The sequence below is a fragment of the Pantherophis guttatus genome, chromosome 4, assembly GCF_059756535.1.
Source record: "Pantherophis guttatus breed Tessera chromosome 4, ASM5975653v1, whole genome shotgun sequence".
Taxonomy (NCBI): Eukaryota; Metazoa; Chordata; class Lepidosauria; order Squamata; family Colubridae; genus Pantherophis; species Pantherophis guttatus.
Window position 1 is genome coordinate 32,493,458 of NC_142066.1, and position 6,284 is coordinate 32,499,741.

A 6,284-nucleotide genomic window follows, 5' to 3' on the forward strand; every position below is an offset into this window, starting at 1 on the left:
GACAGGGCGGCCAATTCCGGAAAACGAGTACAATAGCCCACCTTGCGAGGAGTGTTGCGCGGAAGAGTATTGCTGGGGCATGTGAAGATTTCACCCTGAAATAGAAAAACAGCAAGCAACGCTGCTTTTATGTCTAGGAAGATAATGGCTTTTAGGAAACACTTGAGCCACGTAGTACAATGTAAAAAAAGATGTGGAGACGCTGGGAAGAGTGCAGAGAAGAGCAGCAAAGATGATGCGGGGACTGCAGCCTAAAACATACAAAGAAGAGTTGCAGGAATTGGGTGTGTCTAGTTTAATGAAAAGAAGGACTAGGGGTGACATGATAGCAGTGTTCCAATATTTGAGGAGTTGCCGCAAAGAAGAGGTGGGTTAAACTATTCTTCAAAGCAGGGGTCTCCAACCTTGGCAACTTTTAAGATTTGTGGACCTCAACTCCCAGCGTTCCTCAAGCCAGCTTTGCTTTGCTGGCTGAGGAACTCTGGGAGTTGAAGTCCACAAGTCTAAAAGTTGCCAAGGTTGGAGACCTCTGCTCCAAAGCACCTGAAGGCAGGACAAGAAAGAATGGATGGAAACTAATCAAGGAGAGAAGCAACCTAGAACTAAGAAGAACTTTCCTGACAAAACAATTAATCAGTGGAATGACTTGCCTCCAAAAGTTGTGGATGCTCCAACACTGGAAGTTTTAAAGAAGAGATTGGACAACCATTTCTCTGAAATGGTGTAGAATTTTCTGCCTGAGCAGAGGGTTGGACTAGAAGACCTCCAAAGTCCCTTCCAACTCTGTTCTGTTGGTCTGTTGTCTTTGTTTTGAAATAGATCATGGTAGCCTCAGGATGGATTGAATGCTCATGTTCATAATCCCCTGATGGCTTGGTCCTCCTCCCCTTTGAGCCCCATAACAAGGCAGAGTAATGCAAGAAATGCAGCTGTGTTCACTATTGCTTAATGTATCACTGAATATCTGTTGGATTACGTTTTTTTTTTCTTTTAATTTATATACCGCCCTTCTCCCTGAGGACTCAGGGCGGTGCACAGCCAGAATTAAAAACATGAAATACAAATATTAAAAACAATTAAAACCTATATAAATTTGGCCCAAAATTTAAAAAACCACAAACCAATTAAACATTTAAAAATTTAAAAAAAATTTCTTCCTAAGCCAGCCCGGCTTGCTGGAAAAAATGGGTTTTAAGGGCACGGCGGAAGGCACTGAGGTCTTGGATTCTCCCACAGAGAAGACCCTCCCCCTGGGGGTCACCAGCCTACATTGTTTGGCTGATGGCACCCTGAGGAGGCCCTCTCTGTGGGAGCGCACGGGTCGCTGGGAGGTCGTCGGTAGCAGCAGGCGGTCTCAAAGATAACTAGGCCCTATGCCATGGAGCGCTTTAAAGGTGATAACCAACACCTTGAAGCGCACCCGGAAGACCACCGGGAGCCAGTGCAGCTCGCGCAGGAGCGGTGTTACATGGGAGCGCCATGCTGCTCCCATCACTACCCGCGCTGCTGCGTTCTGGACCAGCTGGAGCCTTCGGGTGCCCCTCAAGGGGAGCCCCATATAGAGAGCATTGCAGTAGTCAAGGTGAGAGGTGACGAGGGCGTGAGTGACTATGCACAGGGAATCCCGATCAAGAAAGGGCCGCAACTGGCGAATCAGGCGAACCTGATAAAAGGTCCCCCTGGTTACAGCCGTCAGATGTTCCTCCAAGGACAGCTGCATATCCAGGAGGACTTCCAGATTGCGAGCCCTTTCTGTGGGGGCCAAGGACTCGCCCCCAATAGTCAGTGATGGAGTCAACTGACTATATCGGGATGCCGGGAACCACAGCCACTCAGTCTTGGAAGGGTTGAGCTTGAGCCTGTTCCTCCCCATCCAGATCCGCACAGCCTCCAGGCACTGAGACATCACTTCAAGGGCATCGTTGGGGTGGCCTGGGGTGGAGATGTACAGCTGGGTGTCATCAGCGTACTGATGGTATCTCACCCCGAAGCCACGGATGATCTCGCCCAGCGGCTTCACATAAATGTTGAACAGAAGGGGCGAGAGGACCGATCCCTGCGGCACTCCACAGACGAGAGGCCTCGAGGTCGACCTCTGCCCCCCTGCCAACACAAACTGTGACCGGTCGGAGAGAAAGGAGGAGAACCACCGCAATACGGTGCCTCCCACCCCCAACTCTTCCAGCCGGTGCAGCATGATACCATGGTCGATGGTATCAAAAGCCGCTGAGAGGTCTAACAGGACCAGAACAGAGGAGCAACCCCTGTCCCGAGCCCTCCAGAGATCATCAACCAACGCGACCAATGCCGTTTCCGTGCTGTGCCCAGACCTGAAACCCGACTAGAACGGATCTAGATAAGATGTTTCCTCCAGGAATTGTGGAAACTGTCGCGCGACCACACTCTCAACAACCTTCGCCATGAAGCGAAGGTTGGAGACAGGACGATAGTTGGCCAATATTGCCGGATCCAGGGACGGCTTCTTGAGGAGAGGCCTCACCACCGCCTCTTTCAAGGCAGCGGGGAAGTAACCCTCACTCAACGAAGCGTTGATAACACCCTGGAGCCAGCCTCGTGTAACCTCCCGGGAAGCCAGTACCAACCAGGAGGGACACGGGTCCAGTAAACATGTGGCCGTACTAAGTCTCCCCAAAATCCTGTCCACATCATCGGGAGTCACAGCATCAAACTCCTCCCAGATAACATTCTCAAGACTATTCCTCGTCACCCTGCCCTGATCTACCCAGTCAGAGTCCAAATCCCCCCAGATCTGAGCAATTTTGTCATACAGGTATTGTCCGAAATCCTCCGCCCTGCCTTCCAGGGGATCCTCCCGCACTCCCGGATGGAGCAGGGAGCGGGTCACCCTAAACAGGGCGGCCGGACGATTCCCTGATGACAGGTCCATGGCTATCACGTCGAGGAGCTCGGGCAGAGCTGTTGCCACGCGGCAGGGAGCCAGGTACGCAAGCAACAAGCCCATCTGAACCCCATGACCCCATCTCACAAAGAGGGATTCACATCCGGCAATCTGTGGCACAGTGGTCTCCCTCGGACTAAGACCTTCGTTAATAATAACCGCCACCCCCCCCCCCGCCCCTCCCCTGGGCCCTCGGCTGATGGAATGCTCTGAAGCCTTTTGATTGTGCTTTGTTTCCTTGGCTTAGTACTTTGTGTGAACCCACCTTCAGGTGAATAAATATCAGCATACTATATAAACAGGAAAAATGGGTTGATTTATTAATCAGATTAAGAGTGTTGAGTGAGGACAATCAATAACTGTTGATATTTGAACCTTTTCTGGTTATAGTCCACTCAGTCCAGAGCAGTAACTCTGACTCCAAGGCGGTCAGTGCTGGGAGTGACACCCTACCTAGAATGGCTCTTACCTTGCTGACCTCTGCTCTAAAAAGCCCTTGGTGCTTTGTGACATTCTCAAGGAGGCAAGAGGCTTGGACAAGCAAGCTTTGAGTGCCATACTTAAGCCTGGGGGAGCCTGTATCTTTTCAGATCTTGGATCACATTTCCCATCCATGGGATTTGGAATCCAATATTGGTTCCCTCTTTATTTTTTAGATCAGGAGTTTCTAATTTTTCCAAGCTATGGAATGTTTTAAAAAATATCCAAGAATCCCTGATTGGGAGCAAGATTTATGAGTGTCAGCTGATAAGTTAACATACTGTACTTTCATCAGTGACATCAGTGACAATAGGGGGGAAAACAAGTTTTTTTAGACTGAGTCCCTTGCAGAACTTTTTCCCCTTTGTTGTCACGGAATCTAATTCAACTCTTCAAGGCGGACTGAACTAGGAGACCAAAGTTGTGAATGTTAATACTATTTTTATTATACAGTTACAGTAATGGAATCTTGCAAGTCTGAATGTATTAGGGTTAGTTTTAAAATTTTGATATTGATTTTAAATTGACAAGTTTTAAATTACGGGCCAAATTTATAAATTATTTTAACTCTATTTTTAACTGTAATGTTATGTATAGATGTTTTTATTTTGGCTGTTCACCGCCCTGAGTCCGAAAGGAGAAGGGCGGTATAGAAATTTGAATAATAAATAAATAAATCCCCCCCTTCCTTCAAGAGTAATATAAGGGTCTTATCTGAGACATTTTCTCAAAGTACATTTCAGTCCTGGGCTCAAATATCTTTTGTCTGATTGTTGCCTTAGTAGTAACTCTTCCTCCTGTTCTTTGAGGTTACTTTTGCAGCCCATTACATCTCTTCAAGTCCTTGCAGAGTCCTAGACTTCCGCAGAACCATTTGATAAATATTTAGATGACAGAGCCCCACTGATGTGTTCTATTATAAAATTATCTTATTTTATACATTTTTCAGACCATAAGATGGACCGGTGTATAAGACTCATCAAGAGGAAAGCAAAGGGGAAAAAAGTTTTTGGCCTCTCCGGTCCTCAGGAGCACTCTACAGGCCTCCCAAACCTTCTGTGCACCCCATTTTTGTGAAAAATGGGCCCGTTTTTTGCAAAAATGGGACATATGGGGCAGGGCTTTGGGAGGCCAAAAATGGCTGTATTCTGTGTATAAGGTGCACCAACATTTCCACCCTCTTTGGCGGGGTGGCGGGGAGTGAGTTTTATACTCCAAAAAGTACAGTAACAACAAAAAGCCACTATATTATATATAAAAACAAATACTCCAGATGAGAAGTTCTCTATCTAATAATTAAATTGATCCAACATCTAATCATAATATAGATTAAAAAATGGGGGAAAAAACAGTCAACCGGTTAACCCAAACTACTCTTCAAATCCTTCTGTTAAATATCTGTTATTGTATTTAACATGTAGAAAGTCCACAAATGGCTTCCAGACTCTTATAAAGCTGTCTAATCCATTATCTCTATAATCCATTATATCTAAACAAAGCAGTTAGTTTTGCCATCTCTGCTAATTCAGTCAAAATCCATTCTTCAACAGTGGGCATCTCTTTTCCTTTCCAGTCCTTAGTGAGTACAATCCTCAGAGTGGTTATTTTCATTCACATTTCATCCAATGCTTTGCCTGCAAATTCTGCTTCCCTATTGTAGCTCAATATTTTACCGATGAGGAGTTGGAAAAAGGGTTGGAACATAATGATCATAGGAAGAAAAGAGGAAGATGCAGAGTTAGCAAAAAGAGTGGGAAACCTTTTAAAAAACTTCCAAAAGTAATTTAAAATCAGAGGGGAAGGGGAGTAATGGAATAATGGAGGCTTTGGCTGATAGTAAAAATGCTAGAAGAGTTAAGACAACTTGTGGCTATTGAAGATAAACCACAGTCTGTTGTTTTCTTTTTGGAAGAAGGCTGGCTGGCAAACTCAGATGGATTGAGCAGTTTCTACTAATGAGAATTATGGGTGCTGGATGAGATCAGGGCAATCATGGGGAAGAAATGTGCTGAAAGGTAAGGGCATTATGGGAATCCTACATTGGCATCAGGGCTTGGCTGGGATTGCAGAACAGCAGAAGAAACATGATCAAAAGTTTCTCTGCCAAAGGTTTCTCTATCAGTCAGTCACCTGTTATCTCTTCAGCCTAGGAATGGAAAATAAAATACCAACTAATTTCATAATTCTTTTCCATAGATCTAGAATGGTGAATACGATAGAACTAATCATTAGGGACTTTGAGGGAGGTGTATAAATGTTAGGATACACCTTTATTAGGTTTACATCATATGGTATTAAGAGATGCTTACTTACAATGTTTTTGAGAATAAATACAAGTCTGGGGAAAAATGTTTAAATGCATGCAGATAGTCCTTGCTTAGCTACAATAATTGGGACCAGAGTTTTCATTGTTAAATGATGTGGCTGTAAAGCACAGTGTCACATCACCATGCTGCTTAGCAACAGCAGTTCTGGCAGTCTCCAGCTACCATTGTTAAATGAGATCCCCACATGATCATGGCTTCTGACTTCCTACTGGCTTCCCCATTGACTTTGTTTGTGGGAAACCAGCAGCAGATCATGTCACCATGGGACACTGTGACAATTGGAAATACTGGCCAGTTGCTGACTGTCTGGATGGCAATCACATGATCATGGGAGCACTGGAATAGCAGGAACTTCAAGAACTGGTCATAACTACCAGTCATTCAGCACTGCATGGAATTTGAATGTTGCTGATTAAATGAGGACCATGTGTAAAACTATGCGCGGCTGACTTAGAAAAGAATGCAAAAGAATTAGTAAGATTTGTAACTTGCAATGTACATACATTGCTGATTTCAAATTTCACTAATTAATTGTTTTGCGTTTTTTTCTAGGCCTG